Below are 26,531 nucleotides of genomic sequence, written 5' to 3'. Positions count from 1 at the left end.
ATCCTGGGTTTTTTGTTATTCCAGATGAATTTGCAAATTGTTCTGTCTAACTCTTTGAAGAATTGGATTGGAATTTTGATGGGGATTGCATTGAATCTGTAGATTGCTTTTGGTAGAATGGCCATTTTTACTATATTAATCCTGCCAATCCATGAGCATGGAAGATCTTTCCATCTTCTGAGGTCTTCTTCAATTTCTTTCTTCAGAGTCTTGAAGTTCTTATTGTACAAATCTTTTACTTGCTTGGTTAAAGTCACACCGAGGTACCTTATATTATTTGGGGTCTATTATGAAGGGTGTCGTTTCCCTAATTTCTTTCTCAGCTTTTTTCTCTTTTGTGTAGAGGAAGGTTACTGATTTATTTGAGTAAATTTCATACCCAGCCACTTTGCTGAAGTTGTCTATCAGCTTTAGTAGTTCTCTGGTGAAATTTTGGGATCACTTAAATATACTATCATATCTTCTGCAAATAGTTATATTTTGACTTCTTTTTTCCAAACTGTATCCCCTTGACCTCCTTTTGTTGTCTGATTGCTCTGGCTAGAACTTCGAGAACTATATTGAATAAGTAGGGAGAGAGTGGGCAGCCTTGTCTAGTCCCTGATTTTAGTGGGATTGCTTCAAGTTTCTCTCCATTTAGTTTAATTTTAGCAACTGGTTTGCTGTATATGACTTTTACCATGTTTAGGTATGGGCCTTGAATTCCTATTCTTTCCAGGACTTTTATCATGAAGGGGTGTTGAATTGTGTCAAATGCGTTCTCAGCACCTAATGAAATGATCATGTGGTTTTGTTCTTTCAGTTTCTTTATATAATGGTCACGTCGATGGTTTTCCGTATATTAAACCATCCCTGCATGCCTGGGATGAAACCTACTTGATCATGGTGGATGATTGTTTTTATGTGCTCTTGGATTCGGTTTGCCAGAATTTTATTGAGTATTTTTGCGTCGATATTCATAAGGGAATTTGGTCTGAACTTCTCTTTCTTTGTTGGGTCCTTGTGTGGTTTAGGTATAAGAGTAATTGTGGCTTCATAGAAGGAATTCGGTAGGGCTCCATCTGTTTCAATTTTGTGGAATAGTTTGGATAATATTGGTATGAGGTCTTCTATGAAGGTTTGATTGAATTCTGCACTAAACCTGTCTGGACCTGGAATCTTTTTGGTTGGAAGATGTTTAATGACTGCTTCTATTTCCTTAGGAGTTATGGGGTTGTTTAACTAGTTTATCTGTTCCTGATCTACCTTCGTTACCTGATATCTGTCTAGTAAATTGTCCATTTCCTGCAGATTTTCAAGTTTTGTTGAATATAGACTTTTATAGAAAGATCTTATGATTTTTTGAATTTCCTCTGAATCTGTAGTTATGTCTCCCTTTTCATTTCTGATTTTGTTAATTTGGACACACACTCTGTGTCCTCTCATTCGTCTGGCTAAGGGTTTATCTATGTTATTGATTTTCTCAAAGAATCAACTTTTGGTTCTTTTGATTCTTTCTATGGTCCTTTTTGTTTCTATTTGGTTGATTTCAGCTCTGACTTTTATTATTTCCTGCCTTCTACTCCTCCTGGTTGTATTTGGTTCTTTTTGTTCTAGAGTTTTAGGTGTGTTGTCAAGCAGGTGACATATGCTCTTTCCTCTTTCGTTCTGCAGGCACTTAGCGCTATGAGTCATTCTACTCTTACTGAAGGATGTATTTATTAAATGCAAAATTAGTTTTAACAGTACTTAAAAGGACAGTTTTGTTTTATTTTTTTAACTGTCCTATAAGAAATAAACTGTAGTTTGGTCATTTTGCTTATTAATGTACCAAGGAGTAATAATGTAAGGATATAATTCTGTGACATAGAAATTTTGCATACACAATAGCCATCCCATCAAATCATTCTTGTTATATTTGATTTTGCATTCCATTGCAATTCAAAATAAGTATCTTATATTTTCTGGCACTTTAGCAATAGGGTATTCTCATTTCTCAAATAACATGCTTTTACATTTTTATCTCAAAATATTTAGAAACAAATTAGGAAAAATAAATGTACTACAGAGTTTCCTTTATGCCTGTACTTAATATCAAAATATATCCTGTAAATTTTAGCTATTTTTGCAATTCCATTCACCATGATACATCAGATTTATTCTGGCTCTACATGTTTGACAGATTCAGCCGCACAAAAATGGTTGTCGTTATCACAGAACAGACAAAAATGTTGGCAACTAAGAAGGTTGCAATAAAAACCAGTCAGTTAGAATTAAAGGGGTAAATAATGAAGAAGATCAATGCATGCTAGCTGGAAAACAGTACGGACCAACAAAACTGCACACGTATGAGCTTTAAATTTTAAGTAAAATATACTGTATGGAAATATGAACCCATTCTAAAATGATAATCCTTATATCCTATTAGAATATCTAAAATATTTATATTATTCTTTTGAATGTATAAGGTTATTTTAAGTTTTATAGTGAGTCTTTTCTTAGAGGCACTTGTCTCTTTACATTCTTGTTTGCTTTACGATTAGAGAGTGGAGAGCCTGGATTCCATCCCTCCACTATACCACAGCACGTTTAACAATTTTTAAATGAATTCATTTCCTAATTTTATACTAAGTGTGAAAGTCATACACACAGATAGTACTGCTTCATATAAAGAATTATATTCATAGTATTGCATTCAATCAATTAATAACTTTATATTTTCACAGTTTAAAAGGATGTTTGTATGTGTCTGAAAATACATGGAAGATACCTGTATCCCAACACTGACCCAATACTCTCTATTGCTGTCTTATCCCATAAAAACCTTTTTGAGAGTATATCAAGCTATGTTGAAAAATATGCCAATGATTCTTCAACCAATAAATCTAATAAAAACAGCTGTCTATTTTTCTTTCCAATGATTCTGTGTGTTCATATAAGAAAATGGAACTATTATTTCAATTGCATTTCTTTAAAAACATGAAATACTACAGTCTGCTGACCCTTGCCTTTCATATATAACAAAGATATTTGAATCTTTTAAGTTAAACCAGCATCTAGAAGCTCTCTCATTTCTTTGAGGTAAGCCTCCTGCTCCTTTCTCACTCATTTCCTTCTTTTCTTATTGGAAATTGTTTGTATTTACATTTCAAATGTTATACCCTTTCCTGTTTCCCCTCTCTCCCATCGACCCTTTCCATGTTTCTGTGAGTTTTGTACGATTACTGCCTGCCTACTCACACCTCAACACTCTGGCATTCCCTACACTAGAGAAACCAGACTTCATAGGACCAAGTCCTTTCATCCTATTCATTCCAGAAAATGCCATGCTCTTCTATATATGAGGCTGAAGCCATGGATACCTCCATGTGTACTCTTTGATTGGTATTTAATCCCTCACTTCCTTCTTCATTCACTGGACAAAAGCTTATTATGATTCACTGCTGTCAGTGCTGTCCTTGCAGTAGGGAAAACAATGGTCAGTGAGCCTGGACCTCAGTAAGCTGAATGTTCAGACAAATGCATGAACACATGTAACCAGAGCTTGGTTCCCACTAAAAAAAAAACATGCAAATATTTTCCAAATGTTGTGTAATGAACACTTGCCGTGGGGTTCAATGCTGTTTCAAAATACTATTGCCAGTATTACTTGGTGGCCATCTCCATGAGTGAGTGGGTCATCATTTATTTGAGATTATTTATTTAGTGTTGAATATTGAGAGCCTCAGACAAATTTCTTCCAGCAGATCTTTACACACACACATGGTTCTTTATTTGTTTTTTGTTTTCTTTGGTTTAGTTTTGTATCAATATATATATAGAGCACAAAACTTAGCACGCTATCATTTTTGTACAGTACTCAGCATCTCTGGTGTGTGCCTGTCACACCCTCTCTGACCCAGTTCTTTTTGAATTTATGGAGCTGAGATGCCATGCATTTTACACATAGTAACCATCTTCCTTCTCTCTCCTCCCAGACCCCAAATCTCCTGCTTCTTACCACTGTTGATAAATACTTTATATACACTGATATATGCAGGACCAGAAAATACCTGTCTTTTTTGCTATTAACTTGGCATCCTCAGGCTCCTTCCATGCAGCATATGTCAAATGCCTGAGTGATATTACACTCCAAGGAGAGCCTAAAGCTGATAACTCTACAAACTAAAACTTTATTTTTTTTCCAAATATCACTATTTGTTGATGACTCTTAAAATCTTTAACCTCCCTGTAGCCCTCCAGGCACCAGCGGTAAAAGAAAGGATGGGGGCATTGTGGAGTGGGGGTGGTGTCCCTCTTTAGAAAGGTTCATTGGAGCAACTCCCATCTGTGTTCTCTGGAAACCAGAATTTCAGTTCTCAAGTTGGAATAGGCAGCTTGTTCCATTAGCAAACATTTCATGAATACACTAGTAGTTCTGGTCTGTAGACTTGTCATAACAAACAGGAAAGAGCAGCAGTGGCACAATCTAGTATAACAGCCAGGCTTCTGTCAGTAACCTGGACAGAGAGACATTCTATGTTGTGGTTCTCTCAGGGAATTGAAGATCAACAGAGACTCAAGATGCAAAACATTGTTCCTGCTGCTTTATTTGTTTGTCATAGTCTGTATTGCCAGATTTCCCTTGGAAATATATAAGGTGTTTGAAACGTTTGCTGCTACAAATATATTACTGTTGCTGAGTAATCCTGTACATCATTTTCTCCTCAGAGGGATAGAGACTATTCCAATCCTTTATAGCTATTGCCGCTAATGGTGAAATGGGTAATCCAATATGTGATCAGAGGAGACGCTTTGACCATGTTTACAAAATAAGAAGTTTAAAAACCTGTGAGCTTTAATGGTACTGCAAACTCTTAAAACCACCTCAATAGCAGTTACTTATTCTTACCCTTGTATGTAATAAAATAAAGTTAGTTAAAAAAGGTGAAAACAAGGTGTTTTTGAATGTGTAAGCCTGATGGTGCCTTTGATCAAAATGATAATTATCAAAACTATGATTTCAAGCAAGTTTATAAACTAATGTTTGCAAGATGTGAAGCTCCTATTTTATTATTCCTATTATGTTTGGCTAAAGGCACATGGCATCTAGTTGTAGGGATAAGGAATCACTTATTTTTGGAGAAAGTGTATGAGTGAGTTAGAGAAGTAAAGGACATCATTTCAATCCCCAAGTACATAGAAGTCGGATTGGTAGAACCATCATCATGTTAAACAAGCAGAAATGAGTACTAAGACAGAGCCATTTAGCAATAACATCATTTTTCTCTTATTTGGCTAAACCATATACATGCCTAGGGAAATTCTTTCAAAGCAAGGATTTTGCTTTTTAAAAGCATGTATGTATGTATGTATGCATGTATGTATGTATGTATGTATGTATGTATGTGTATGTCTATATGTGTATGAGTACATAAGGACATATGTTTATATATTGTACATATATTTATATTTGTATATGTATATATGTATATATTTGTATATATGTGTATGTGGCCACATGTATATATGTGTGTGTGTGTGTGTGTGTATATATATATGTTTATATATGTGTGTACATATATATATGTGTCTGTACGTGTATATATGTAACATACAAATGCACTCTATTTTCTAATTTTATGAAACAATTCTGATGTATACATTAGTACTCAAGAATTTTAAAAGCTGCTTTATAAATTTTGATTCAGGTTAAATTTCAGTTCAGAAAACAGATTCAATAAAGATAATTAATTTTTATGCTATCAAATTTCTCAACTATTTCATAAAAACACAAATATTTACTTTAGTTATGTGACTGTATACCTTTTAGCATGAAACATAACTAATTAGCTTTTCCAGCATGTGATATTATTAGAGGATAATACTAGACCTATGTGAGGGAGAAAATATATCAAAGTACTGCAATATGTGATAGATCAGAGTGATAGATAGATACATACATACATACATACATTCATACATACATACATACATACATACATGCATATTTACACTGATTAAAGATCACAGATGATATTGTCTACTTTCCTGTCCATCACCGCTAACCTCTACCCCTCACCTTTTATAGTGATTGTCCCCTCCACATTGATATCCCCTTACTTAATGTCCCAGACAAATAAATATCCAAACTTTTAAAATTGGTTAGAGTGCTAAACCAAGAATTCTCAACTGAGGTACCTCAATAGCTGAGAAAAACATCAAGAAATGTTCAGCATCCATACTTATCTGAAAAAGGCAAATCAAAATGAACCAGAGATTCTACATTACACCAATTTCAATGACTAAGATAAAAAACTGATGCAGTAGCAGAGTAAGCTAGGATGTAGACAAATGGAACACTCCCTCACTGCTGGTGTTATTAGTACCTGTAGAGCCACTTTGGATAGCAATATGGACGTTCAGAGAAAATTGCAAATAGCTTTACCTGAAGACCCAGCTTTACCACTCACTTCAACACATATACTCAACCTTGATCCACATACAAAAAGGACATGAGGTTGAACAGGTTCACAACAGCCTTACTTACAATAGTCGAATGCTGGGCGCAAGCGTGATTTACCTCAACTCCACTGAGGAATAAATAGAGAAAGTGTGCTATATTTAAACAAAGGAACACTACTAAGGTATTAAAAATGAGGACACCAAGAACTTTGTAGGCAAAGGGATGGTGCTGGAAATTAGTGAAGTAACAGAGATCAAAAAGGACATAACATGGGATGAACTTAGTGACAAATGGATGTTAGCCATAAAGCTCAGAACTCCCATTATTGAGAGCATTTATCACATGAAAGGTAACATGTTAGGAGGCCAGATTGCGAATCCTTGCAAACAACTTAGAAGGGAGAACAAAATAATCATGGAAGACAGAGGGACGGAGGGACTTATTTAGAGGTAGAGAATGATGGACAAAGTGGGGGGAGTTGCAACAATGAAAAGAGACAGGAGAGAATTCCAGAGGAAAAGTGTAATAAATGACAATAAACATCAGTGGTTGGTGGTGAACTTGGGTTTCCCCAGGAAAGTCCCAGGTGCCAGGGATGCAAGAGGTTCTGATAAACCTAATGGGATGATGGTAGTTGAAATACCAAGCAGCAAAGAGATAGAACCATTAGAGACTGCCTCCTGTAGCTAGACGTGCCCACCAGTGAAGGAATGGTGCTTCCCACACAATTCAATATCTTTATCCTATATACATCCAAGGTCTAAAAAAAGACAAATACAAAAACAGAGCAAAAACTGAAGGAAAGGCCCTTCAGAGACACACCACCATAAGAAACATTTTTTCCACAGACTCTAAATCCTGGCCCTATTCCTGATTTCAAATGTGCTTACAGATAAGACCCTAATATGTTTGCCCTCTGAGGGGCTCTGCCATCACCTGACTGTGACAGATGCAGAAACACCTAAGCATTTGAGAGCACCTGACAGCCACAAAAGAAGAGTTAGGGGAATGCCTTAAGTATCTGGAGGGGATTGCAACCCAATTTGAAGAATAACAGTATCAACTAAATATAACCTTCAGAGCCTCAGGAAATTTTCCACATCCTAGAGTATGCTTTGCCCAGTCGAAGACTTGTGCTACACAAATAGCAGAGTATATGGTGAAGACAACTGCCTCATCTGCCATATGTGTGAAGGGAGGCAATTGGTCCTGTGGAGACTTCATATCCCAGAGAAGGGGGATGTTAGAGGACTAAAGCGGAAGTGCGCATGTAGATGGGGGAGCACCATATTAGAAAAATGAGGAACAGAATAGCTTAGGGGATTCAAGAAAGAAAGACCAGTTTGGGAAATGACATTTGAAATGTAAGCAAATAAATAGATTATTTTACATATATAATGTATATAATTAATATTTTTTAACAGCAGAGATATTCCCATCTGTCTCCTTAAGGACTGTATATTTCATTATCTGTACTATAGCTTTATTGAAAGTTGAAATCCATAAGTACTGTGAGTTTCTTATTATTGAAATTTCACATAGAAACACCCAATCAATGTTTTATCTTCTGTCCTTATAGCTTTAAATCTTTAGTTTGACAAAAAACATAATTAAATAAAAAATAGTTTTTATTTCTGTTGCATATGGTTTTCATTCAATGCCTCAAACGTCTCCCAATTTAACTGTACATCTCTGCATTCCCTCCATTGTCATACTCTTCCCACTCTCTTCACATTTGACATTCCTGTACCTGACAGTGTTCCTCTGCAATCCATAAGTACATTTGTTCATCACAAAGTGAGGATAGTCTGGACCACATCCCTTGACTTTTACACTAAACTAATCAAACTGATACAGTGTGGAGAATTAATATTCAGATTAAAGTGAAAATGTATCCCATTTTTTCTCTTTGGTCCGGATTATCTCATCTATGATGACTTTCACATGATCCATTCATTATCCTGAAAATTACATGCTTTCCTTTTCCAATCTGTAAAAGCACCACATTTTCTTTATGCATTCATTTGTTAAGGAACAACGTGAATATTTCTAAATATTCAAGAGTCTCTATACTAGCATGAATCAACACTTGGATATATTTTCCTCGCGTTATATCTTTAGGTGCATACATTTCCATGTTCCTGAAGAAACATCATACTGATATCCAAAGTTGCTGTAGAAGATTGCATTCCCACCAGAAGAATATCAATGTTCCCCTCTCCCCATAACACAGCAAACATAAGTTGACTCATGTGTTATAAAACTAAAATTTCTGAAAGGGAGGAAAAAAATCTCAGAATAATTTTGATTTGCATTTCTGTATTGTATAAGGATGATAAATATTTCACTTTCGATTCTGAGTCACTTGAGTTTCTTCACTTTTGAATATTTTGCTTAGACATGTAGCCAAATTTAATTATGTTTTCTTGATATATAGTGTTTTAGTTTTTTCTATTATTATTATTTATTGAAGCCCGTTTTTGAACATGTACATGGAAATAATGCTTACTATTTTTGAAAATAGCCACTTTAAACTTATTAAGATCAAATTACATAATGCACATATTCAACTCACAGAATTGGCAGATCTGTTTTAACCAACAGAAATCATAAGGTCGCTTCATGAAGTATCCCTATATAATAAAACATTTTCTATGTACATAATGTTGAGGAATAGAGTTCATATATTTTATTCTTTGAGAATTTCCAAAGAATTTTGATGATAATCTTTCCATTTATTTTGCCCACTCACTCTATTTCTTTGAATCCTAAATTTGTATATCTTCTACATTAAAGTACTGTTTAATAACTCTATTATAAACCCTTACAAATAATTTTTCAACCCTCCAACTGAAGATACTTACTGTCCATAGTATGTCAGTTATGTACAGCAGTTTTTAGGCCTTTTCACTGCATTCTTGACTGTTGACTGGCTTGAAGCTTTGCAGGAAACCACAGCTGCTATGTGACATGAGGGCAGCACCTCTTGTATCAAGAAGACGCTTTATGTCTGATCCCATCCACAATTTTGGGGACCTATAGTCTCTTTGCATCTTGTTTCAGGATGGCTTTTTAGCCTTGGGGAAGGGGTATAGCATGTATATCCAACTCATCATGGCTGAAATCAATAAAATGTAGACAAATGTAGACAATATAATGAATGAAAGGAAGGGGTCACTCTTGGAAAGTATTAACAGGATCGTCATAACCTCTGGCCATGTTAGGTAATGAAAGGTTTGAATTAATAAAATGAAAGAGAAAATCGGAAACATGGAGAAAACACAGATTATTTATATTTACAGTCCAAAATCTAGAATTTTTTTAAAGCATTCGGATTTACTGTGGGGAGCGGGTATAGCGGCAATCCCAAAATGGAGCCCGGGACTGCTGCCGCGTCTCATTAATAGCACCTGAAATTAAGCCATGCCCCATCGTGAGAGCTGCACAGGCGCACCATGACGATATATCAGACCATGTGACGTGGACCTAGGAATGGAGGTCACGCAGACTGGATGGTTGAGGTGGTTGAGGGAGGATACAAGGGAGTGGGCTCGGGGGCTGGATGAAGGCATTGTTCCTGCTTGCAGACAAAAGGGTTCCTGAAAAAACTGCTTTGAGAAGAATGTGTGGTGTCTCTCCTTTCCTGCTGGTCGGGATTGGAAGTGACAGTAAATACTAGATGTATTTATATACCAATATTAAATCAGCTCATTTTGCATAATTTAAAAAGCTCTATACTAAACAATTACAAAGAATCAGGTTTTTAATTTCTCCCACCTGAAATATCATAGGACCACATGTATTCAGTTGAAAAGAAATGAATATACATTTAAATAGCATTTAAAGTGTCTAAGACTATTCAATAAAGTAGACAAAAGGATTGAATACATTAAAATTGTATTTTGAATCTGGTATTATCTAACAATGACAGACAAAATAAGGAGAGAGAGAATGAGACATGGGGACAATGAGGCAAAAGGGAAGGTAATGAGAGATGGAGAAAGAGTTACAAACGACTGACACAAAGAGAGGAAGAGAGAGAATTACACACTAATTTACACATATACACACATATTCTCAATAAAATACTTGTGAACAGATTCAAGTCAACATTAAAAATAATCTTCTACCAGATAAGCTTTCTTCAAATCCCAACATAAAAGTTTGATTCGTCCTGGGGAAGCTGTAGATATGGAGGATATAGTTCAACATAATAAAGTCAAGGTACAAGAAGCCCAGCACAAGCATCGTGCTAAAGAGAGAAAAATTCAAACAGTTCCACTACAAGCAGGAAGAAGACAAGAATATACACTGGTTTCACAACTATGTATTACAGTATGTGTAATTTTAGCCAGAGCAATATGACAACCGAAGAAGATCCAGGGAATACAAATGAAAAATGAAGAAATGAAAATGTTCTCATTTGCAGATGTCATGATACCATTTTAAAAACTCTAAAAATGTGTCAGTCTCTTAAGACTGAAAAATATGGTCATAAAAGCAGAATATCATACGAACACACAACATTCCTTAGCCTCCTTTATGCCAATCCAAACCATACTGTGAGGAAATATGGGTGAAATTCCCCTCACAATACTCTGAAAATATAAAACAAAATATTGTGGATGAAAGTATTTAAAATGCAAAGACCACTATGAATTAGCTAGACGTGATCCTGAATAGAGACAATTTTTCTTTAAAAGATTAAGTTTCTTAAAGCTGAAAATGCATTCATGAAATAGTAGAATTCAAAGTGAACACTCAAAACACGTTATCTTTTTGTTTTCCAATTTCAAACTATGGGCGAGTCATCAGGGAAATATTCCACTTAAACACTCTTAAAATATATATCAAATACCCTGAATTCGCATTGTTAGAAAGAACACTGTGAGTTAGAAGACATATGAAGTAACCATGATACATCCAGATTATACATAAGAACGTTCTAGCTGATGTTCTGAAGGACCTTAAAGCCTTGAATGAACCAAATCTTTTATAGTTTTAAGGATAACTAGATAGTATAATAATGTCAATTTTTGATTCATTAATAAAGTTAATGCAATAAATATTGATTAGAATATTTTACTACAACAAATCACCCACTTTTATGAAAATCAAAAATTTGACTATACTATTTCTATGGGACATAAGATAACTTAAAACGACAAAGTGCTAACATGTTTAGGGAGATAATTTTAAAGAGAAAAAATGTGGGAGGAAAAATATGAGATTAAAAGTAAGTTACATACACAGTGTGATTTTGTTGGCAGAGTGAATATGTCAAAAGTTTGGAGTGACTTGGATTTATTTATTAATTTAAAAGGGTAGGTTACATGCCAGCAGGAGGATGGACTATCGGATCAGATCTCAAGAAAATGCCAAATGTTCCAGTTAGTACGACTATGTTATAGTAAACATAAAAATGCCAGTGTGGGAAATTGAAGGTTTAATTCACCTTACAAGTTCCAGTTCATAATCAATGGAATCCAAGAAAAGAACACAAGGCAGCAGCATGAAAATAAAGAGGAACTCTGCTTACTAATCTGCTCAGCTACCTTTTCTCTGTAACCTCCTCAGCTTACTAGTGCTGTTACCATCCACAGTGGGCTAAGTCACCTTACATAAACTAACCATCAAGAAAATGCAAAATACTGATGCCCGCAAGCCATTCTTATGGAGTCAGTTGCTCAATAATGCATCATTTAGACAGTCACAATAAGCAATCACAGCAAGCCATAAAAGCAAAATAGAAAACTTAGCCAACGAAAGATAAGAGTACCCCTTCATGAATGGAATTTGAGGTCAAAAGTGAAGTTCTATGTGAGGAAGAACTTAGAAGGAATTATGCCAGAAATCACACTTTATTTAAAATAAAAAGTGAAAAAAAGACAAAGCCACAATTAAAATATTGTTATGTTTGACACTTTGAAACCTCTTCTGGATTGCAGGGTAGAGTCAGGACTTGGTTTTTGGCTGGCAGCACAATTGATAGTCCAGTATTTTGGTGGAGGATTTTCCATCAGAAGCCTTAGCTTTACCACAGAGGCTAGATCCAAGTTAAAAATCATAGTCAGTCAACAGTTTGCCAGATCTTGTGCTCCAAATAAAGGAGCAGTTCATTTAGTGATGATTTGGTGATGACTCTAATTCATTTCAGAGTCATAGATATTGCCAGCATATAGAAAACCACAAGACCCATTGTCAAACACCAATATTCTCTGCATTGCCCACAGTCACCATAGTAATATCAGTGTTGAGCTCTACAGTATGATTTTTTTCTCTTTCCTGTTGTTGCAGCTTATAAACCTTGTTTCTTTGACCCACAGAGAACTTTCAAATAAAATAATGACAAACTTTTGCATTGAAAGCTATTGGTGACTTGTAGTTGTAGTTAAAAATGAGGACCTCAAGCAATCTTCACTCGGTCCTCTTCTTTTAGGATTGGGTTGATTAGCTATTTCTTTTGCTTTTGGTTTCATTTTAATGATTTTTTGTTTTATTTTGTTTTCTTTTTCTTTTTGTTCTTTTCTACATGCAGAGATCAAGAGTGGTTAGAAGAATTTCAAGTACAAATTCAGATGGCTGGAAAGAGACCAGTCTTTCTAACAGGTCCACATTGTTTGCTGTACTAGGGATTTTTCTCTTGCCTTTAATGTTGCCCATTTCCACTTTTTGGATCCTTTTATCCTGGCATAATTAATACTACATATATATTATAATTATTTAAATTTCAACTCTGAATCTAAGTGCTCTATCTCCGTCCCAAAACCAGAGACATGGATTGAGTCTTGTTTGCTATCGTTTTGATTCTTAGATCGGGAATCATCCTGCGAACACTGAAGGTCCTGTTCCCAAATTGATTCTGTATAGTTCAATAAAGATGCTCTTGGCCAATCAGTTGTGTGGATTTCTACCAACAGGCTAGTAGACACAAGGATGGAGAAAGGATTTAGGGTGGAGCAAGAGTTACCAGTCATGTGAGATCTGGTATGGAGTGGCCATTGGTGTAGCAGGCAGGATGTTAAAAACACAGTAAGATGAGTGCATATTTGGGGTGATGAGCTATGACTAATGTCAATTGACAAATTGAGTTAGGGCAGATTTAGAGGTGTTGAGAAGGGGGTAAAAAGGACAGCTTGCTATTTGGTAGAGGCTTAAAAAAACCTGAAAATAGAGCTAAAGCACATCAAAAGTTCCTAAGCATATGTGGCTTTCAAGTGCATTGTAAGGGAACTTGAACAGCTCTGGTAGCTTGGAATTCCTGGACCTTAAAGTGAGGCAGTAGGAACAACCTTCTGCAGAGTATTATGAGAGCAATCCATGACCATAAGGAGTATGTGCAAAGTCATCTTGACCATGAGAGTTAGACTGTCCCACATGTATCTTTTGATTATAACCATTTCTTCTTTGTGATCTTTTAGTGTTCCATTTGCTTAAAACTATTACTGAAAAGGGTAAAATGATTCTAAAGGCTACTCTTCATTGTGAACTATTCATTGGAGATTAATTAAACCCCAACGATAGAGGGAATATGTGAAGAATTTCTGCATAACATAAGGTCAATGTCAAATGAACTTCTTATATGTATCTTTGTGGTAGGATGTTTCAACTTTAACCTAGATCTTTATCAAGAAATATTCTTTCTATTATTTTTTCAGGCATCTGCAGATACATCCTTTTGAGGAATGAATTCTTCATACTGGAGACTATAGAGGGGACCTGCATTTCAGTGATAATTAAACATCACTTCAAGACATCAAAGCAAAATATCAAAGTGAGAATGGAATAAATTTATTAAGACAGTGTTTTGCAAACAACTTCTTTCAAAACATCTTTGGAAGGAGAATTCTGAAATTTTGCATTTCCTTTTTGACTTTGCTGGTACTCTGACAGAATCAACTCTCAATTGTTTGGGACTTTACGGGGAATTAAACACTACAAACAGAGATGAATGCATCATATGCTCTGCCGTCTGTGTTAATATGGCTTCAGTGAAGAACAACTATGCTACAGCTATTCTTCTGTTTTTTCAAATATTATCCTCATACAAAGTGTGGAATCTAAGGGTTGCTGGATGGATAGGTCGAGAACACTGGCTGAGAGCTGCAAATGCAGAAGTGGGATGGTACATGCTTGGGGCGTAAAAAGCCTGTGTGTAGATCATAAACAACTTCAAAATATTCATTGCTTTAATAATTACTTGGAAGTGGACTTCTGTAAAATGACTTCAGCAGACCAGCATGGTAGAGAAACAGTAACTGATTCCCTGGAGATTTAAATGCACTGGATTGTGAAACATGGACTTAGAGGTAGAGACAAGTCAGTGAATGAAGACTGGATTATCAATCCTCTGTTGTCTCTTAAGTTTCCCTGCCCCATGGTTTGAGGCCTACAGCAAAAGATTTTTTGGAATGAGGAATAGAATGAAAGCCAATTTGTTGAAAATCCCAGTCATAAGAAAATACTGACATCATCTGTGACAAACATCAAGTCTCAGCATGGCTTCAGCATGTCTGAATGTCTGCTGTCAGCATGGGCTTTTACTGCCATCCCTTTAATAAATGCAGAGCTCCAATCTGCTTCAGCCACATCATCATCTCTTAATTCTGTTGCAGGTAGATTAGATCACTGTGTCTGCCTATGCAGTCTTTCTCTACATATAAGGACCCAAGGAACAATTCTCACTCCAGGGAGCTGTTGAAAGTAATCTTGAATTTCATTGGTGTTGTTAGTAGATGTAATGTCTTCAAATCCCAGAAGACCATGTTTGCAAAGGAGTTGATTGAGGAAGTCTTGGGTATTTCAGTATTAGGGGCAGGTGGGATCGATGAACAGGACCGCCTTCCCAGACTAGATCTTGCAGTTCACATACACGTGAGCCATGCTGACAGGGTGCAGCTTCCAAGAAAAGAATGTTCATTTGAAGATATTGGTCTATTTGAGAATGGCAAACCCAATGTATTCTAAACCATGCATTCTATTTGAATCCCCGTAGAAAACATGGAAGAAAGAAGCCTTTACTTTTTCATTTTTGCACTCACAGTGATACCAAATCCTCATAGACATTAGAACCTGCATACTGAATATTTATCCATATGTCAATGACCAGATAAGACATCTTGCCTTTTGGACTAATAAACTAATGGATTCTAGGACTTTAAAAATAGTCAGTCATTGTTAAATTATGTGTTCCATAGTCTGTGATCATTGTGACTAGTCCGATTTCTCTGTACAGAGAGATTCATCCTTTACTGTCTGTTGGGGAACACCAACTACTGCACCAGATATCTAGAGAAGACCTTTTATGGCATTTTGTCTCTAGTAAGAGTTTCAGGTCAGTTACAAATTTCCAATGGCCACATTATCTTAGTCGGATTTTCATATGATGCTTTGATACAGTCCTTCTTTTTTTCTATAGTTCTTGGCAACATAATTAAAATAGCAATTGTAACCTATTAAAGAAATGCACAGTAATCTATTTGCATGAATGCAGCAGAGAGGATTATAGGATAAACAAGAATTGGAAAGCAAGATATCCTTCCTTCCGAGGACCAAGACCAGGCAATCTTAACTACATAAAAATCTGAGACAAGTTGTCTGAAGTTTGTTCTTTTCTTCAATCATGGGGATCCTAGTGAAGGAGCTCAAGTCTGAAGAGTCGGCAAAAATTACCTTCATTTCTGATCCAGGTCAACTGCTGAATACCTCATTCATGGACCTGAAGAAACTCTGTATCCATCCTTCTATAATGTGTATATATCAATGTATCATTCATAGAATGGACACTTTACTGTTGGTTTGAAAGCAACAATTTGTCCCTGGAGAGACACAGATTTCTTCTTTCGCACATTATTTGACAGGCTGATGGTGGGTCTCATAAGTTCATTCCGGGATTTGCTTTACAATAATCATTCAGTTATCTGGAAGAAACACTTTTTAATGTAGTGAGATCTACTAGAACAATATCAACCATCATCTTCCATTCCCAGTTTAATGCTGAATCATTCTCCACTAATTGTCTGTGGTCTCTGATGACAGCAGCATCTCCACAGACTAGTCTGAATATTGCTCTTAGCACTGCATTTAGGATACATCAATGTGATTTCCTTACCACTTTCATTCCCAGGAGAGTTTTTCAATTCATTTCATCTGATGCGTCTAATCTACATTGTCAGCCAGGATGAGTTTTGAGAGTTTTTCTAAAAAAATAAAGAAAAAATGGAAGAAATGAAAGAAAGGAATCCGGCAAGTATATCTCACCAATTGACTCAGAAATCTAAAGTGTTAGTCAGTGGAAATACTAGTGGAAAGTCTGAGATCATGAAGTCTCAACTAGAAGCGCTTCTCTCTCCAAGGTATTAGTGTAAGAGAGAAACTGCACTATTGGTATCCAAAGCATGGAGAAGTTTACTCTGAGCAGAGGACACAATACTTGCCTTTTATTTCTTACTTAGGACCTTTTTATAATTGACAAAAAGAATAAATGCAATGAGCTCTCAGTAAAACATCTGTTACCTTCAAAATTCTTGGCATTTGGAATAAAGAAATGAATGATATAAAAACTCTGACTTCCAGGAGCCATAAGAACTGCGAAGTCCAGATGTTTCTGAGAGGCTCGCAGCTCTAGATTCCCATATGCAGAAGGCTCAGAACAAGTCTATCTCTTCAGTGATCCTACTCAACTCCTACAAGGACTCACTGAGCTTTCCGAAGTACCATGTATTTCATCCTTTTTTTATAACAAGACAGAAGACCACCTTCCTTCTTCCCATCTCTGATCTCATCATCCTCTTCCTTCTCACTCCACAATGACTGTTTACTCTCGATTAGAGTTAAATTAGTAAACACTAGAGGTACTGAAGGGATATCTGAAGGGAGTTGCAGTCACGACAACACTTGTGACATCACAGAAGAAGGTAGTCCTCTCCAGGTTTCAATAGATGTTTCAGGGAGGGCCTACTGTTTATGTCATTGTGATGTGCCATGGCTTACCTGTTAAACATCTTTCCTTACATTGACCAGATTCAAGGGTGCCCATTCCACGTATGTCTCATGTGACACAGTAGAAACCTTGATGTACTCCATCTCTCTAAAGCTAGAGATTTCTCCTTGCTTTATTAGCAGTTACAAACTTGGGATGGAGAAAGGTAGTCAGTGGCTTGGCATGGGTAGAAAAGATTTTGGAACATCTAGTGTAGAAGATTCTTCTAGATAATATTATTTTTCTCAGGTTCATTCCTGAGATATAGAGTTCAATTTTCTTGGTTATCTATGTATCACAAAGGCCAGTATTTTCCCTACAGACCTTTAATTAAATGAATATTGTATATCACATTCTTATTGTACTTTCCTTGACAGGGGACTTCATAAATATTCCTGAATGTTTACTGAAAAATTCTTTTTTCCTATTCCATTATCTGCAACAAAGTGATTTTGGCAACAAAGTGTGCCCAGCTATAGAGTGAGCATAACAGTGTGAGTACTGTGTACTCACTTCAATTAATAAACTCCTAAAAGCTTCTTTTATGTAAAAATTACCAGGCATCAGAAAAGCAAAGGGCAACATGGACTACAGAATTCGGTTCTCTAGTCCCATTTGATATCAAACCTGCACTACCTATCTTCCTGTGTTCCCATGGCCAGAATTAAGGGTTTTGGATGTTTTATCATTATTCGTCATTAAGTAGCAACCTTAGATACAGGAGGATAGGCAGGGAGAAGAATGACATGTTTATCAGTCAAACCTCAAACTCAATATGTTCATATTACAGGAGGGAGTCTATTTGACATTGTCATTTCTGAATTCTACATTATTGACCTAGTTTGGCAGATTCTATGTTAATATTCCAACGAACCACCTAGCTGTAGGAGCCACCAAAAGTGTGTATATATATATATATATATATATATATATATATATATATATACACACAAACACACACATCTGGCACCAAAATGATATAAAATTGATGAACCTAAGAACTGCAATCGGCCAGGAATCATATATAGACATTTCCTGAGAGACACTGCTAGAGTATGTGAAATACAGAGGTAAATGATAGTGGCAAACCCATGAACTGAAAATGGACTTCTTGTTGGTAAATGTTGAGAATGGATTACAAGATCTGAATGGGGCTTTAATCCCCACAAGGACAATGCCAATACACGAAACCTTTCTGGTACTAAATCAATATTCAAAGACTGCTCATGGGCAGACCAATGTCTCCAACTGCAAATGTAGCAGAAGATGGCCTTCGTGACACCAATGAAAAAAGAGGCCCTTGGTCCTCCCTAGATTTGATTCCCAGTTCAATGGACTGTCAAGAGGCAGTAAGGGGGGTTATTGAAAAAGGGGAGGGGGGGCAGGTTAGGGCTCTTATGGACAGGAAACTGAGAAAGGAAATTACATTTGAAATGTAAATATAGAAGTATCCAATTAGAAACGCAATAAAAATTCCTAAAGAAATGATAGAGTTAAAAGAAAAGAAAACTGTCAATGAATCACACATATTGACACAGAAATCTAAAGGGTATGTATCAGGGAATGGTAATCAGAGAAATACTAGTGGAAAGACTGAGATGATGATGTCTGAACTAGATGCACATCTCTGTCACAGATATCTGTGTCAGAAACAAAGTGCACTATAGGAATCCAAATCAAGGAGGAGTTTACCTTGAGATGACATGACGATACAATACTTGTTGTCCCTCCTTCCTCAGGACTATTTTTCCTGGGGAAAAAGAATGAAAGCCATTAGCTCTCAGAAAAACAACTGTAAACTTCCGAATACCTGACTTTTGGAATAAAGAAATTAATGATAAACAACCTCTGACTTCCAGGAACCATAACAAGCAATGAAATCCAGATGCTACCGAGAGGCTCCCACTTCCTGAATCCCATATGGGGAAGGCTCAGATCAAGGCTATGTGTTCAGTGAACCCTCACAACCCCTACACAGCACTCCTTGTGCTTTCCCATGTACCACATATTTCTTCGTTTTTTAAACTAAAACTTCCTAGGCCAACTTCCTTCTCCCCATCTCTGATATCTACATCTTCTTTGATCTTCCTCACAAATAGCTGTTTACACTGAAATAAAGGCCAATTAATAAACCCTAGAGGTACTGAATGAATGTCTGAGAGGCAGTTGCAGTCTGGAAAACACTGTGACATCACAGGAGAAGCTAGGGATCTCCAGTATACAAGAGATTTTTCAGGGCCAGCCTAATGATGATGTCACTGAGAACTGCCATGGCCTACCTGCTAAAGAGCTTTCTTTATATTGACCAGATTCTAAGGTGACCTTTCCAGGTGTGTCTCCTTTGACACAGTGGACACATTTATGTAGAACATCACTCTAAAGCTAGACAGTTCTCTTTGCTTTATTAGTGGTTACATGCTCTGAATGGAGAAAGTTATTACGGGTTTCGCATGTGTAGAAAAGATCTAGGAACATGGGATGTAGGACAATCTTCTGGATTATAATTTTATTCCCAGTTCCATTCCTGTGACAAACAGTTCAATTTCCTAAGTTCTATCTGTTTCCCAAAGGCCATTGTTTCCCTACAGATATTTAATTGAGTGGATTTTGTATTTCATTTACTAATTGTTCATTCCTTGATAGGGCACATTATAGATATTCCTGAATATGTACTCAAAAATTCTGTTTTGCAATTCTAGTTTTTTGCAATGATTTTCGCAACAAAGCTGCTCAAGCTAAAGAGTGAATGTAATAGTGTAAATATTGTGTTCCTACTTCAAGTGATAAACTCCCAAATTTTTATTTTATGCAAAAATTACCTGACATCAGTAAATCAAAGGACAGCATGGACTATAGCATGCGGTTCTGTAGTCCCATTAGGTATCATTTTTGGAATATCTACCTTCCTGTGTTCCAAGGGTGAGACTTCAGGCTTTTGGATATTTTACCATGATTCTTTTTTCAGGCCATACAAAAGATACAGGATGATGGGAAGGGAGAGGAATGGCTTGAGGCCCAGTAAAAGCTCAACTTCGATAGGCGCATAAGAACAGGAGGGAGTATATTTGGTATTGGCATTTGTGGATTCTCCATTCTTGACCTAGGACCTCAGTATCCATGTTAAAATTTCAACTAACTTCATAGATGTATAAGCCATCAAATATATGTACATATATATAAAAATAGATATAGATAAATAGATATAGATATATAGAGATAGAGAGGAGATAGAGCTAGAGACAGAGGCAGAGATAGATTGATAAATATATGCGTAAATAGATAGATAGATAGATAGATAGATAGATAGATAGATAGATAGATGATAGATAGATGGATAGATAGATAAATAGATCAGACACCAAAACTAGATACAATTCAGATTAATAAAGCTAAGAAGTGCATGCTGCCAGTAACAGGTTATAGATCTTCCCTGAGAGACACAACTAGAGCATGTCAGTTACCGAAGTGAATGCTAGTGGCAAACCAGAGAATTGTAAAGGGACCTCTTGTTGATAAATTTTCAGAAAGGATTACAAGAGCTGAAGAGGCTATCAACCCCATCAGAACAATGAACAAGAACTTTCTGGTACTATACAGATAATCAAAGACTGTACATGGACAGACCTATTGCTCCAACTGCATATGTAGCAGAGGATGGCATTGGTGGGCACCAAAGGAAGGTCCTCCCTAGGTTTGACTCCCAGTTCAAGGATATGTCAAGGGAGAGTAAGGGTGGTTTAAATGTCATGGAATGGAAACATTTAGGTCTCTTATGGAGAGGAAACTGGGAAAGGAAATAACATTTAAATGTAGATATAGAAATATCCAAAAAATATTAAAATTAGCTTAAATTAAAAAAAATTATGAAAGAGATAAAAGTAAATAAAACTGCAAGGTAATCAGACATATTGATTCAGAAATCTAGAGGGACACTGTTAGGGAATGGTAGTCAGCATAACACTAGTCGAAAGACTGATATGATTAAGTCTGAACTAGAAGCATTTCTCCCTCCCAGATATCAGTGTCAGACACAAACTACAGTGTAGAAATCATGTACACGAAGGAGTTTACTCTGAGCTGAGGATACAATACTTGTCTTTCCCTTCCTCCTCAGGACGTTTTCCTTCTGGAAGAAAAAATAGAAGCCATGTGCTCTCAAAAAAAAAAAAAAAAAAAAAAGCTGTGCCCATCCCAACACCTGACTTTTGGAATAATGAAATTAATGATAAAAAAAAAAAACCTCTGACTTTCAGGAACCATAACAAGCAAGGAAATCCAGTTGCTACTAAGAGGCTCCCACTTCCTGAATCCCATATGTGGAAGGCTCATGTGTTCAGTGAACCCTCACAAACCCTACACGGCACTCACTGCACTTTCCCATGTACCACATATTTTTTTCATTTTTTTCAAACTAAAACAGAAAGCCAACTTTCTTCTACTCATTTTTGTTATATACATCCTCTTTGTTCTCTTTCCCAAATGGCTGTTTGCACTGAAATAGAGGCCACTTAGTAATCCCTAGAGATACTGCAGGAATATATGTGATGCAGTTTTTTGTGACATCACAAAATTAGGGCTCTCCAGGGTACAAGAAATTTTTCAGGGAGGGTCAAATGATGATGTCAGTGAGAACTGCCATGGCCTACCTCCTAAATAGCTTTCCTTACATTGACCAGATTCGAGTTTGCATTTTCCAGGAATGTCTACTGTGACACATTGGTAACATTTATGTACTACATCTCTCTACAGCTGGAAACTTCACTTTGCTTCATCAGTGGTTACAGGCTCTACATGGAGAAACTCAGTTAGGGGCTTGTATTGAGTAGAAAAGATCTAGGAACATGGGATGTAGGAGATTCTTTTGGATAATAATTCTATTCCCAGTTCCATTCCTCTGACAAACAGATCAATTTCCTATTTTTTCCCTGTTTCCCACAGGCCATTTTTTCTTTACAGATGTTTAATTGAGTGAATATTGTATTTCATTTTCTAATTGTTCATTCCTTGAAAGGGGTCTTTATAGATATTCCTGAATGTGTACTCAAGTATTCTGTTTTCAAATTCCAGTTTTTTGGCAATGATTTTGGCAACAAACGTGGCTAAGCTATGAAGTGAATTTAACAGTGTAAATATTGTGTACCTACTTAAAATGATAAACTCCCAAATTTTTATTTTATGCAAAGAAATAACTGCCTGAGTAAATCAAAGGACAGCGTGGACTATGTAGTCCCATTAGATATGATCTCTGTAATATCAACCTTGTCGTGTTCCAAGGGTGAGATTTCAGGGTTTTGGATGTTTTAAAATGATTCTTTCTTCACGCCAAAGATAAGATACAGGAGGATTGACAGGGAGGGAAGAACTAGAGGTCCAATGAAACCTCAACTTCATTAGGGTCATAAGAATAGGAGCGAGTCTATTTGGCATTGCCGTTTGTGGATTCTACCTTCTTGACATACCTGCTCAGAATCCATGTTAAAATTGCACGTAATCTCATAGTTGTAGGAACCACCGATATATATATATATATATATATATATATATATATATATATATATATATATATAATCAGCCACCAAAAATAGATAACTAGATAAGATTGATGAACCTAAGAAGCACATTCTGTCAGGAACCAGATATAGATCTTCCCTAAGTGACACAAAAAGAGCATGTCAAATACAGAAGTGAATGTGTTGTTGCAAAAATATAAAAATAAAAAAGTTGTCTTATATCCCGCTATCTCTGGCACTGTAGTTTCCCAAGTCTCTGCTAGATATCTTGGTTGAATACATCACCACTCCTCAGCTTCCCAGTGTCACTTATTGCCACACATGTTTTTACACTCAAAACCTCACATGAAAGAACGCACAACACAATAATCTTTGACCCAATTGATAAGATATAGTAGCCCACATAAGCATACAAAGCCTGGTACGATCCATACCTTAGGGACAATAATAACAACCAGTAAATACACAGAGCAGTATCTTAAATTCACCTGCCATGGCTTCTCACCTTCTCCTCTTCCTGTCTCTCCTTTTTCCTCTAGTCTCTTCTACTTCCTTCAAACTTCATTCCTGCCCATACTTCCTTCTCTTCCAATGATAGGCCTGCTTCTATCCTGTACCTGCCCCTCACCTGTACTTCACAAATTTAATGTGAAAGCTGTTCTGTAGAATTCACCTGAGTTCTGAGTACAGGACAAGGCAGCTGTCCTTGGAGCAGTGGATTAGCATCAAAATACAGATAACTTTAGTGTAAACAACGTTTCCCCCTTTTTGTCCAGTTAAACAGACTTTTCATTTATATATATCAATTGAGTAAGATTATTACTATTCTACAATTTATAAAGCATTTGATATACTCAAAACCCAGTATGTCACCATATCAGTTAGAAAGAGCATTTAGTTCTTCATTCCAGCTTCAGAAAGGCTTAAAATCTATATTATGTCTTGGCTAGCTTGTATACTATCTGATAACTATCCAGTAAAATATGTATATTCAGAGTTATACAGCCTGATAAGCAATGAGGCTATAATCAGTCTCCTACCCCGTCAGAAATCTGAGAGTGACCAAATATCTATACACATAGGATGTCTTAGAGGGCTTCTAGAACTGAGAGGTTGTAGAGACAAATCTCCAATAGCACAATCCCCTGTTAGCAACATGTGAGCTTAAGTCTTCAGCCTTCTGACACAAGATCAACTGACAGCCTATTGAAAGGCGGACTTGGAAGGGCTGATTACCCTGTATTGGCAGGGTTTATCCCTCAAATCCTCTGCATAATTTGTCCTTTTCTGGATAGTATTAATCTGCATATGAAACAGGCATTTTTTTCCAGTGACTGCCTAGCCACAAAGTATTGCCTCATTTGGAGGTAGAGATGTTCAATTTCTTCATTAAATTTGCCAAAGGGGAACAGTTAGGAGAAGATATGACTCAACAAAAGATAAGTAATAACTTTAAATCTCAAATTTTGTGGATTTCTTACATTTTTGAAAAGCATCTATCTATCTAAGACAATCTGGACTGTTGTCTTTATATCTTAATTTTTTCTTGATAGTACTCTTACAAAGTCAGATGCATGACTTTAATATTTCAATCTTGACTCACAGGTTTAATCAACTCAGAAGTGTGTAATGACAAAAATAATAGAACTGGCTCTTGTAATTTTAAATTTTTTTCCAATTATTTCTATACCCAAACAAAGATAAAATTAAGCTTAGTTACCAAATACGATTATGACTGTATAACTAAATCTAGCTTATTCCTCCCTGCTAAATTTCAACCAATTTTCAATTCTTTATAAAAACATCTTTAGAATAACCACTTCCAGCCCCACCCCACAAATTCCAGGTAATTGAGACAACGGATCCACCATAACTTCTTCAAGTTGTACATGGGCGTTGAGATATCCTTAGGTGTAGGGGGTAGGAAAAAATGAAACAAATGCGATAGCCGATATGTCCTGACTGGACCCAGCTGGAATTCACTGAAACCAGGATTCCAAGTAGGTACACTCTACAAAATACAACTCTCAGGAAAAAGGTTAAGAATCGATATATCTTTTGTTTGATTCTCCTGAATATATATTTGATAGCCGTCTACTGATATCAAACCTGATCAGTATGACTCTGTGAGGTTTCCAGAATCCTAATCACAATTTTTAAAAAGACAAGGACAAAATCTTTCTTCCAAAATACTCTGTTTCTTAATCTGAAACCAGAGAAGCTTGTATCTTGCACTCTCTCCCAGAGTAATAATATAAGCATAAAACTCAAAGTCACACCCATCCTGAAGATTAAACAATTTTTAAAAAAGGAATTTATGTATAAAATGAGCCTGATATAACTCAGTACTTGGTGATATCAGGAAATAAACCCAAAGTTCCCATGGAGCCCATGTTAAGAGAATTTGAACTTGCTATTGTCGTAAATATCAAAAGTAACCACAAATCATCGCTAAGCGTCATCAACGAGCCATATAGTGGGATAATTCATAAAACTAATCGAATACCTTCTATCAATTCTAATATCAATAAGAAAACTTCAAACCAGGACTTTTGCCCAAAATATCTCAGTCTGTTAAGCTCTCTACCTGAAGCCACAGATTTTTCTTTATCGTTAATAACTTCTACAATATATGTCTGCATTCACTTTCCCTGTTGTTACAGACATTTCATCAAAACTCTCTACTTGGTAGTGCCTAATTTTTCCCTAAGTTCTGAGCAGTAGATGAAAATCCCCACCTGATTCAGGTAATCTCTCTACTCTCTTCTTTCTTAAATAAAACTTAATCACTTGTTAATAATACCTTAATAGAAGAAGTATCTTGTGTAACTAGGATTTCCACACAAAATTCCCCTGTGGAGCCTATGTTAAAAAGAAAATGTGTATCCTGAAAGACTTACTAAACAACTCTCATTAAAAAGCAGCTTTAATCTCTTAACTCTCTGAACTGCCATTACTTATCACACAGCAGGGGACCAACAGCCTGTCAGCCCTTGCTTCTTCCCCATTTTTGTTTTATATTCTGCTCTTAAGTTATCAAGAATTAATATGGCACAGGTGTCCTCTTACTTAGAAAATAAAAAGGTTCTCTCAACTTTTTGATTACTAGTGGATTCTTGCCCATCACCTTGTTTTGCCATCTGTTGTTGTAAAAAAAAAAGAAAACTTGTCTTTTACCATGCTATCACTAGCACCGTAGTGTCCTAATATAATAGGTAGATATCTTGGTGAAAACACATCCCTACTCCCTGTCAGCCCAGTGTCCCTTGCCGCCACACACTTTCCTATACTCAATCCCTCACATAGAAGACACACATCACAAAAATTTTGACCCAATTGCTAAGATATAATTGCGCACTTAAATATACAAAGCCCTTTACCATCCATCCCTTAGGAACATTAATAATAACCTGTAAATACACAGACCATAATTGTTACCTCACCTGCCATGACTTCTCACCCTCTACTCTTCCTATCTCCCCTTTTTCCTCCAGTCTCCTCCTCTTTCTTCAAACATCTCTCTCACCCATTCTTCCTTCTCCTCCAATGACCTCCTTCTTTACATGGTAAAGAAAAGTTCTTTACATAGTACAAGTAAAGAAAACAAATTACTCCC

The 26,531-nt window shown here is 36.3% G+C and overlaps 1 long non-coding RNA gene across 6 annotated transcripts in view; it reads right to left on the bottom strand.

Annotated features, from left to right (window-relative positions):
* LOC134484593 (uncharacterized) overlaps positions 1-26,531 on the bottom strand; it is a 67,261-nt gene that overhangs the window by 15,827 nt on the left and 24,903 nt on the right. Inside the window, exons 1-2 of one of the 6 annotated variants that reach the window (XR_010062078.1) lie at positions 17,124-17,312; positions 16,536-16,623 (exon numbers count right to left, since the gene is read on the bottom strand). This is a non-coding gene — a long non-coding RNA (uncharacterized LOC134484593). The other 5 variants (XR_010062077.1, XR_010062081.1, XR_010062076.1 and 2 more) reach the window with 5 other exon arrangements.

Source organism: Rattus norvegicus, assembly GCF_036323735.1.
Source record: "Rattus norvegicus strain BN/NHsdMcwi chromosome Y unlocalized genomic scaffold, GRCr8 chrY_unlocalized_14, whole genome shotgun sequence".
NCBI classification, from domain to species: domain Eukaryota; kingdom Metazoa; phylum Chordata; class Mammalia; order Rodentia; family Muridae; genus Rattus; species Rattus norvegicus.
Note: the sequence above shows the minus strand (reverse complement) of the source record. Positions and strands in the feature narration are given on the sequence as shown.